The following is an 11,285-nucleotide window of genomic DNA, read 5'->3' on the forward strand; positions in this document are numbered from 1 at the left end:
ATTTTTTATTTTTTTACCTGCTATGCATTAAATTTTGCAAAAAACTGTGGGGTCAAAATACTCACTACACCCCTAGATAAATACCTTAAGGGGTCTAGTTTTCTAAATGGGGTCGTTTATGGGGAGTTTCTATCGTTCTGGTAGTTCAAAACCTCTCCAAATATACAGTGGGGCCTAAAACATTTCCAAGCAAAATATGAGTCCTGAAAGCCTCCGGGTGCTCCCTTCCTTTCAAGCCCTGCTGTGTGTCCAGGCAATGCATTAGAGTCACAATGGGGGCATTTTTGAAAACAGGAGAAACAGGGTGATAGATTTTGGGGTGTGTTTCTTCATTCTTATGGTTGCTTTACACAGAAATCGGTCTCAAAGTGATATTTTTTATGGAAAAAGTGATTTTTTATTTTTTTACCTGCTATGCATTAAATTTTGCAAAAAACTGTGGGGTCAAAATACTCACTACACCCCTAGATAAATACCTTAAGGGGTCTAGTTTTCTAAATGGGGTCGTTTATGGGGAGTTTCTATCGTTCTGGTAGTTCAAAACCTCTCCAAATATACAGTGGGGCCTAAAACATTTTCAAGCAAAATATGAGTCCTGAAAGCCTCCGGGTGCTCCCTTCCTTTCAAGCCCTGCTGTGTGTCCAGGCAATGCATTAGAGTCACAATGGGGGCATTTTTGAAAACAGGAGAAACAGAGTGATAGATTTTGGGGTGTGTTTCTTCATTTTCATGGTCGCTTTACAAAGAAATCGGTCTTCAAAGTTATACTTTTATGAAAAAAGTGAGATTATATTTTTTTACGCCTGCTTTGCATGAATTCTTACAAAAAAACTGTGGGGTCAAAATACTTACAACACCCCTTAATAAATACCTTAAGGGGTGTAGTTTGCAAAATGGGGTCACTTGTGGGGGTTTCCACCATTCTGACACCTATGAGCCTCTGAAAACCTGGCTTGGTGCAGGAAAACCAAATGTACTTCAAAATGTATAAAATTATTACTAAACTTGTAAGTCTTCTAAATTGCCCCAAAAAAAATTTTTTTTTCCAAAAGTGCTGCCAAAATAGAGTAAAGAGATGGAAATATATATTTAATATAAAAAATTGTACTGTATGTATGTACATGTGACATATTGCCGTTAAAAATAGGGAAAAATGATAATTTTTACAAAATTTCTTCATTTTTTCTATTTTTTTTATTAATTTCCGTAAATCGTATCAGTCTACTTTTACCACTAAAATAAAGTACAACATGTGACTAAAAAACAATGTCAGAATTACTTGGATATTCAAAACTTTCGCTGAGTTATTCTCTGATAAAGTCAGACATACCAGATTTAACAAATCTGGCTTGGTCATTAAGGCCCAAACAGGCCCGGTCATTAAGGGGTTAAGTCCTTAATGACCAGCCTATTTTAGACGTTAATGACAAGCCATTTTTTACGTTTTTCCATCGTCTCATTCAAAGAGCTATACACTTTTTATTTTTGCGTCAACATAGCTGTATAAGGCCTTGTTTTTTGCGGGACACGGTTGTAATTTTTAATAGCACCATTTTGGGGTACATAGAATTTATTGATTAACTTTTATTAACTTTTTTTTTGGGGGGGGGGGAATAGAAAAAAAACCAGCAATTTCGGCACACTTTTTTGCGTCCTAAATTTAGGCCGTTTAATGTGTGGTATAAATAACACTAACTTTATTCAGCGGGTTGTTACGATTGCAACGATACCAAATTTGTATAGTTTTTGTATGTTTTACTACTTTTACACAGTGAAAACACTTTTTTTTCAAAATTATTTGTTTTTGTGTCTCCGTATTTGAAGAGCCGTAACCTTTTTATTTTTTCACCGATGCAATTGTAGGAAGACTTGTTGTTTTTATCGGTACTATTTTGGAGTAGATGCGACTTTTTGATCACTTTTTATCACATTTTTTTAAAGGCTGGATTCAAAGTAAAAAGCAATTTTTGCATTTTTTATTTTATTTTTTACGACGTTCACCGTGCGGGTTAAATGATGTAACATGTTTATAGTTGGGGTCGTTACGGACGCGGCGATACCAAATATGTGTAACTTTTTTACTTTATTTTGTTTGTTAATAATAAAGCAGTTTGTAAGGGGGAAAAGTGGGTTTTTCATTTTTTTTTTCACTATGCGATAATCCGATCGCATTAATAATACACTACAATACTTCTGTATTGCAGTTTATTATGCCTGTCCGTGTAAAAAGGACAGGCATCTGCTAGGTCATGCCTCCGCCGCTCTCCAAAACCACTCAGATGTGGTGCACGCTATTCAGCATCAACTGAGGGGTTAAACGGGTGAGATCGATACTTATATCGATCTCACCCGGTCGAGCAGGGACGCCCCCAGCCCTCAGCTACCTCTGGTAGCTGAGTGCAGGGAAATTTGACAGCTCCCTGCTCTGTTTACTTATTCCGATGCCGCGACGTAAAAAGTCTATGGCATCGGAATAAGGCCAGTTAGTGACCGACGTAGAAACACTATGGGCCGGTCACTAACAGGTTAATCCACCGCTGGCATCGAGCCAGCTCAGGCAGACCAAAACAATACAGAAGGTAGAGCAAAGAAACCAGCCCAGAACGTTCTGCTTCCAAACAGCGCTAAGTGTGATCCGTCATGAACTGGCTTGAATGTAATTGCAGAGAGTGACGCCACAAATGAGACTGGCTGCCGAGGAGAGATATGGGGCTGTGCAGGGCAGACTGTACTATTTGCACTGCACTGATTGGTAGTAAGAAGAATTCTTTAAATCTTTTCTATACTTCAAACAGCACTTTAACAAATAAACATCAAATGTTTTCCTATTTAAGAAATTTCTATATTGCGTGTTTGATGTGTAAAGCTAGTAATGAGAAAACGCAGAATGATTTGGGGGGGCAGGCACCGTTTTATAGTTCGCCTCAGGCAGCAGAGGGGCTAGGTTCACCCCTGATTGCTTCACATGAAGTAAACGTTACTATTGTACCATTTACCACCAACGACCACGAAGAACAGGAAGGCATTTACCAACCAATCGAGCAGATTTCCTTCATTCAGAACCATCAAATATGTTGCTAGGATAATACTCTTTGCATTTGCGTAAACCTGAATGGAGATTCTAGAAATAGGGGTCAGATGCTATAAAAAGTTATGACACTTATGCCAAGTGATAGTGATCTTTAGGTGGTTGTCTCATCAAGACAACCCCTGTCCATATGCCGTGTTAGGGAGTATTCACATGTCGTAATTTTCACAAAAACTCTGATGTGCACCACAACGTGAAAACACCCTAAGGGCTTATTCAGACGAACGTATAATACGTCCTTACTACGCGCGTCGCAGCTCCTATGCCAACAAAGGTGCATCAGGAAAAAAGATCAGATCACGTCCACCCATACATGCAGCTGGTCTTCCCTGGGGCAGATGGAATATTCCAGGAAGACAATGAGACATGACACACCGCTAGAAATGTCCGCCAGTGGTTGGAAGAGCATGACCAGAGCATGTACCTCTTTGGTAATTTTGTAGTGATATTTGATACCTGCTTTTTTTTGTCCCCACACATTTATCTTTCACTTGTACATGTGGTACAAACCTTAAGCTATAAAGGGTCATTCTGATCTTCCACCTTAATTTTTTTGCTCATATATTTAGGCCTCATGCACAGGACCATAAGGGTTTTTTACTGTGCGCAAATACAGATCCATAGCCATCTGCAATTGCAGAAGCACCCATAAACTACTAGGGACGAGGCCTAGCCTCAATTGCTGACAAGAATAGTACATTCTATATTTTGCGACTCATTCTACGGCCCGGACACATCCGTAAATATACAGAAAGGTGTTCGTGGCCAATAGAACAGAATGGGTCTGCAATTTAATCAGTATTTACTGATTCCGCAATTACAGATGAAAACTACGGTCTCGAGCATGGGGTCTTAATGTACATTAAATCCATTCCATGTGTCAGATATAATGTCCTACCCTAGATTTTAACTTTCTTGAACTGCTGCTCAGCTCATTTCCCCGCTGTGCTAGATTTGTGGGTAGGACTATGCAGTTGCCTAAGGCCAGGTTCCCACGTAAGGTAAACGCTGCGGAATTTTCGCAACAAAATTCTGTGCAGAAATTCCGCAAAATTTACAGTAGCAGCAAAGTGGAAGAGATTTAGAAAGTTTAATGTCCGCGCTACGGTGGAAAAAAAAGCCATGTAAACGATAATAAATGGACCTGCGGTGTGGAATTTAATTCCGCAGCATGTCAATTTATGCTGCGTTTTAGTTGATTTTTTCCGTTGCGTGTTTTCCCCATTGAATTCAGAAAGCCAAGTATTGCAACTTTTGCGGCATATTTGCAGGGATTACGCAGAAAAAAATCGCAACTATGGGAAAATAAAAAAATCATACTTATCCAAAACGCCACCCTCCTTCCTGCAGTTCAGCCTCCTGTGATGAAATGTCATCCCATGTGACCGCTGCAGCCATTTACAGGCTGCGTCACATGGCCTGCAACGTCATCGTAGGAGGCTGGACTACACCCAGATAAGCTCGAGGTGACAAATAGGATGGGCCTTCTTCCGCAGCGAAAATTGAGTTAGAAAAACGACAACGCGGTGCGATTTTTTTTTGGACGGAATGTACTGCGGGTTCCAGGTTCGACACGCTGCGTGACTTTTACGCAGCGCATCCGACCCGTATTATCCTGTATTTTTTTTTACACACATTAATCTGCTTAGTACATTCTGCTCTATGAAAAGACTTCTCAAACTTTTTCTACTAAGGCCTTCTAGCCATGATCGAAATCCATGCCAATATTAAAAATATAGTACAATTTATCTTTCATTTGTCTCCTTAACCCAGTAAAACATTAAAAGGGGTTTTCCCATAAGACATTTATGACATATCCACAGGATCTATAAATGTTAGATAGATGCAGGTCCCAGAGGCGCATCTATCTCTAGATCGGGGCCCCCTAAACCCCATTCTACTGCTGTGTTGTGGTTGAAGCGTGTGATTTCCGACCATGAATTACAGAAACAGCGTAGCTCGGTGAGCTACGCTGTTTCTGTAAGCCCCATAGAACTAAATTGTAGTTAACTGCCATTCACTACTATGGGAGTTACCGAAACAGCGTAGCCCATATCCGTAATTCATGGTCGGGAACCACACACTTCAGCCACAACACAGAGCAGTAGAACGGGGTTTAGGGGGCCCCGTTCTAGAGATCGGTGTGGGTCACAGAGGTGGGACCCGTATCCATCGGAAATTCAGGACATATCCTGTGGATATGTCAAATGTCTACGATGGAAAAAAACCCTTTGGTTTAACAATTAATTTTGTTATTTTATTAGAGATTGAAAGTCATGTGCAGCTTATGATCACACCTATGAAAACTGCCTCTGCAACTGTGCCTCACCAACAACTAGAGGGCACCTCACTGGTGAAGTGAGGCCCATTTCAGTTTGGGAACCACTGAAAAAAAATCAGATTGACCTGCGGTGCGTTTTAAAAAAAAATAATTTGCGGTATGTCAATTTTGCTGGAGAATCGCTGCACTTTTGTAGCGGGTTTTCCCCACTACCCGGTAAAACCCGGAACAAATAGCAAATGTTGCAATTTTTTTGCAGTGGAAAAACTGCGATTCCGCTGAAAATCCTGTAACTAAAAAATAAATCTCCCAAAAAAACTTTTTCATTTAAATGAAAAACAGCCAATACTTACCTCCCGGGCATTGCCATAGCGACACTGCTCTTCATGAAGCCCGGCCTCCTGGGATGACCTTTCATTCCATGTGATTGCTGCAGCGCCATCACAGGCCGGGCTGCATGGATTGGGACGCCTCACTATGGCAACGCGGGGGGGGGGGGGGGGTGTTGTGTTTCTGAGTAGTAGCGTGTGTCCCCCCAAACTAAGTCCACAACCACAACTTATACACTCTGGAAAGAGTTTGTCAACTTTTCTACGTCAGTTTTCTGGCATAGAAAAGTCGCAAATGACTCCAAATGTCCGTGGTCACGGACAGCCAGAGATGCGTCTAATTCATTAAGAGCCGTGGACCACTTAATAAATCAGGTGCATTTTAGTGCTCTTCTACTCCCAGTCCAGGTGTTATTCTGCTCTAGCAGTTCGGGCATAGTAAATCTCCATAGAGGACCCAGAGATAATCCGTGGTCACAAATGACACAACAGATCCCCCCCTGTTTGAAATTAAGCACTCCCATCCCGAGACCAAGAATAATCATTTGTTGATGTCATTCAATATGGCCAGAACCAACAGATGAACACTTACTGGCGTTTTCTGCAGTCTCTCCACATAGCTGTATTTTCCAGACCCTCCGGCTTCCAGCTTTACTTACGTCCATAAAGCGACAATTGTAAGATTTCACAAACTCAACCGAAGGTCAGAAAATGAAAGTCAACAGCAGCTGTTGGTCTTTTTCCATATTTTATTTGGGTGATTTAAAAAGGTAACAATAGTGTTAAAACTACTACAATATCTTTCCACAGCCATAGCTCACAGACCCACAAATAACCTTCTATATATAGATTTTTTTTGCCTTTTTCTCAATTTTTACCTTTTTTTTAACCTTACCTATCATAATAAAATGCCCATTATAACAGTTTCACACTAATAGCAACTATATGTGTAGGGAAGGATCTAGTATAATGGATAAGAGAGGGGCATGTACTCTGATGTCATTATTGTAATAAAGTTAATAAGTAGAGAAATTATGGGGGGCGCAGCTACGCCAGGCAGCCACGCGGCCCGTTATATATAGGTCCTTCATAGCTGAGGAAGCCCAGAAGACATTGCTCTACAATGCATTCCGAGGATCGTTAGCTGTGAAGATGATCACCAATGCATTGACATCAAGCTGGTGATATAGTCAAAGCAATTTCTTCTGTAACATATAAAAACACTAAACTTAGAAACTAGATCCCAAAAAATTTCTGAAAAAAGAATCAACTTTGATATACAAAAACAGTCATTGTATGTTTTATACAAAAATTTCAAACATAAGTTCATTTTCTCAGTGCGTTTTTCAACCAGCTTAGTTACTGGGTCCAGCGCAAAAAGTGTTTATATTTATATATATATAATTTTTTTATTTTTTTTTTACGATTTTTCTTTTTTTTTTTCTTTTCCCGGAACAGTAATATAAAAAGTAAAACAAACAAAAAAGAAAAAGAAAAACTTTTTATAGAAAGAATCTTTGCTGGTCTTAAGAATGAATGTAACATGGAACCCTTTAATTCTCAGAGGCACACAAGAAGGGCTCCTTAGACAAAAGAATGAACAGGGAAAAAAAAAAAAAATCAGTTTATTTATACAGAGGATGCAGTTTTCCAGTCTCCTCAAATAAACTTGATTGACTTAAACATCACTAGAAAAAAAAAAAAAGCTGTTAGAAACTGTACAAAAAAATTCAAAAAAAAAACAAAATAAAATAAAAATTAACACATTATAATCCTGCAGGATTGTTTGATAGAACTAAAAGGCTTTAAGGAGCAGCATTTAAAGTATGGCCAGAGGTTTCTTTGGTTTGGTCTAACATACAAGAGATTAAATCTATCTCGGACAGATTTACTATTTGTTAATTTTCAAGAAACCTGCACAATTGAAGACGAGCACTAACAAGAATGTTATACAAGTGAGAGGCGCATCAGTCTAGATGTACTTGTGCCACTCTGGGACCTTCCTTCTTGATCGCTATTTAGGAGTTGCACACATTGGCATTTGTCTGTGCTTTTCGTGTATGCATCTTATAAAGCAGAGATCTTTATTTCCATTGCACGACACAACAGCCTTTTGTTAGCAGCTTGGTTTTCGATTGAAGGGCAATCACCAATTGAAGATGGTGCATGGCTGATGTTGGGTATGAACAGAAAGAAGTCTTCCGCAATCAGACTGTAAAGACAAAGATGGCAGCCACAGGACCACCAAGGTTGATAAGACCTGACAGATGAGTTTCAGAACATTTGTCACAGTAGCCACAGGTTGTTTTTTTTTACGTGTGACAAGGACATGGATTATGGGATTAAAACGCATACATTCTTTACAAGATTAAAATATGAAAACTAAATAGTTCCAGCTAAATGGTTTAATATGTTCTACTAAAATATCTAATCATTTGAGCCAATTCACTATGACTAAAATACCCAAAAAAACCTAAAAACTAAAAATCTTGTGTAATAAAGAAGCTGCTTACATAAAATCTAAATTAAAAAAGGAAAAAAAGGTTTGGCGGAGAGTTTAGTTGCATAGCTGGATTCTCTATCTGGTATGAAATACATTAGAGGAGAAAAAAAAAATGTATGCTTCTGAAACATTGAATAAATTCTATAAAATGGCCTCCTATTAGTCTGATTATTCCTAAGATTGTCAGTCATATGCATTATTGAGGTGCTACAAGAGGTCCATAAGAAGGGATTTAATAACCTCTAAGCAAATCATTAACAAACCCGCAGTTTACCTTGTGAACTAAAGTTCCTCCACTCCACAGGACTGAGAAGAGAATGATTTAAAGCCCAATTCCAAGTCCGGTGTGACCTCCGGGTACCCAAATACAATCTTCTTCCAAATCACCCTCACAATGGGCCAAGATGCTGAGATATGGGGAGCTGTTTGGACACGGCCCTCACACTGAAGAGCTGGAGGTCATTTGTGGTTTTTCGCCCCAGCAGGTGAAAAGAAAGTCAATCCTTAACTCTGCAAAGACACTTCTTGTAAGGCAGGGATAGAAAAATCACCAGTGACCACCAACTCTCCGGAGTGAAGATCCTAGGAAACAGCGGCACATCTCAGCTGGGTGGGCACCCTGCTCGTGTAAGGGGATGTGGGCATTTACACCTGAACGTTCAGGTTTTGAGTAGAGTTGGGCTTTATCTATCAACTTCAGTGGCAGAATTAATACACCATCCCAGTTGCATAACAATCTTTAGACTTTTTTTTAAGATAATTAACAGCTACTAAGACAGATGCATTTCGCACTAAGCTGTAGACAAAAGGACACACAAACAATCCTTTTTGTGGTTTTTCGATCTCCCCTAAGCCATGCTGGGAAGTATTGCTGACCTTGTACTATCAAAACCTGCAGGATTGGCATTTCATCAATATCTCATTATTACACAAGTAAGAAACATCTGCATATATCGAGAATTAGTAAAAATCTGATATGATCGTGGAGTTGGCATGACCAGTCATGGGACCTTGTGCAAGGATGATTAGCACCTTTAAATACATAGAGTTTAAAAATATAAAGGAAATTCTAAAGCTCATTCATGAAAGAATGTTGCAACCTGCGCCAACAAAAATCAAAACGTTTTTGCTGTGCCAGTACTGGTAAAAGAAGAGATTTTTTTGCAGCAAAAATCATGATTTCACTTGTGCTCACTTTGTTTAGTGGATGTAAAACAAAGCACGAACGTGAGGGGAGACGGGTAGAAACCTCTCGTTGGGAGAGACCACTTATAACTCCCCTCAATGACACATGATATAAAGGGTAGAAAAATCAAAACAAGATTTGTACTCCGTACACCTGAGCATGGGGGAGGGGAACGGAGAAAAAAAATTAATTGCACCCCTGGTATCTCATGTTGCCAGGAGTAACTACAATGTATTGGTCTGACAAACTTTGGAAGCTGCTCCGACACCAAAATATCTCCTCTGCAGTATGTGCTGGCAGCTTGTGAATTATGTAAGGCATCCAAACAGGGGAAACAATCCCTGCTACCGTTATCGGCAGCAGTGAGGATGACCAATGTTTTGAGCAAATGATGTGGATGAAGGAACCGTTGAAGGGTAGGCCACCTTTGCAGCGAGAGAGGCTCATCATGCTGTCTCAGTATAAGTCTCTCTGGCTACAATGAGGTTAAAAATCTAGCCACTATGACAGACAAGCAAATCCAAAAGCCTCGTATTCTGAGCATCAATACCTAGACTGAACCTCACGCATACCCTTAATTTATGCCAACATTTTGATGTCACCAACTCATTGCGACGACAAAGTCTACCAATTCGGTGCCCGAGAGATCTGTAAAGCTATGATAAGGCTAATGGCACTTGAGCAGGAGAAAAGTAAAAAGTTACATTTCTATAAAAAGCACATTCCATGCCAATGAGACTACACCCTATACAATGTCCTATACCATTTCCTCAAATTACAGGACAGCCTAATATAAGACCTGTAGCATGAAGCCCGACAAGACTGCAGCTTGATGGCGGTGACATTACAACAACTCCGGCTCTCTGCCACTATAGTCAGGCCAGTCTAAATGCAAGTTATGGAGGACCAGTCCGATATCCTGACAGGTCTGTTTTAGTACATACTTGTTTTTCACCGTGTAATAACTATTCTGAAGCCTCTTTTCTTAGGACTGTGTGTTGTGCCTTTCCTCGGTTATTACTCCTGGAAATGTGTATGACTACATTGAAAACTGGGTGTTACCATTCCCTTTGTAAATAGTTCACGATCAGCACTGATTGGACAGTGTCAGAGTGTGAGGGAACGGGCAGAATTTAACCCTCAGTTAATTTATTCACACGTTTCCAGGAGGAAAAATAGAGGAATGGAACAGCTCAAGGTTCTAAGAAATGATGCTCCAGCATTGTTATTTCTGAAGGAATACAAGTATTTACTAAAACAGACATGTCAGAAAAGCGGTCAGGTCATCTGTTAAGAAGCCACCAATACAATTTGATAGATGCTTTCAGTAGAATGACAACCCTCTTGGCATTTACAAAGATCGTAAGGTAGAAATGCATTGTTAGGATGTGACAAATGATGGAACTCACACCAGATAGGTAGAATATTGCGCATTAAAGCAATAACAAAACAATATGGTTAACCGGACACAGTTAATCATGTAAACGCATGTTATCTAACACTGCAAGGCGATTCTGAGGTAGGGTTTAAAACATTTGACCGATACAGGTATACGGTTTCCATCATATGCCTCTATGTCTTGTGCTGCCATTATCTGTATACACCTCAGTTATATGTCACAGCCAAACATATAAATGGAAAAAGTCAACAATATCAATTTAATACTCATCTGCCCAGACAAATGTATGACCTTAAATTCTCAGTAGAAGAATATCAATGGAAATGCCCAAAAAAAAACCCTAACATCTTTCTCTAGAAAATCCAAGACTTGCGAAACAAGAAAAGCCAACTCTAAAAAAAAAAGTTTTAAACTGATTAAAGAGAAAACAGAAAGAACCGGATATGTACCAGACACTAACTAGATAAGCGCACTCACATATAGAAATCCTATCCTTATG

General features: G+C 39.6%; 1 protein-coding gene across 2 annotated transcripts in view; it reads right to left on the reverse strand.

Moving 5' to 3' along the window:
• Positions 1-6,436: 6,436 nt before the first annotated feature.
• AMMECR1 (AMMECR nuclear protein 1) overlaps positions 6,437-11,285 on the reverse strand; it is a 145,549-nt gene continuing 140,700 nt past the window's right edge. For both annotated transcript variants that reach the window (XM_075835817.1, XM_075835819.1), the window contains exon 7: positions 6,437-11,285. This exon is cut by the window's right edge and continues 501 nt beyond it. The gene's annotated coding sequence lies outside the window, so the exon portion shown is untranslated.

The sequence above is a fragment of the Rhinoderma darwinii genome, chromosome 8 (genome assembly GCF_050947455.1).
Source record: "Rhinoderma darwinii isolate aRhiDar2 chromosome 8, aRhiDar2.hap1, whole genome shotgun sequence".
Taxonomy (NCBI): Eukaryota; Metazoa; Chordata; class Amphibia; order Anura; family Rhinodermatidae; genus Rhinoderma; species Rhinoderma darwinii.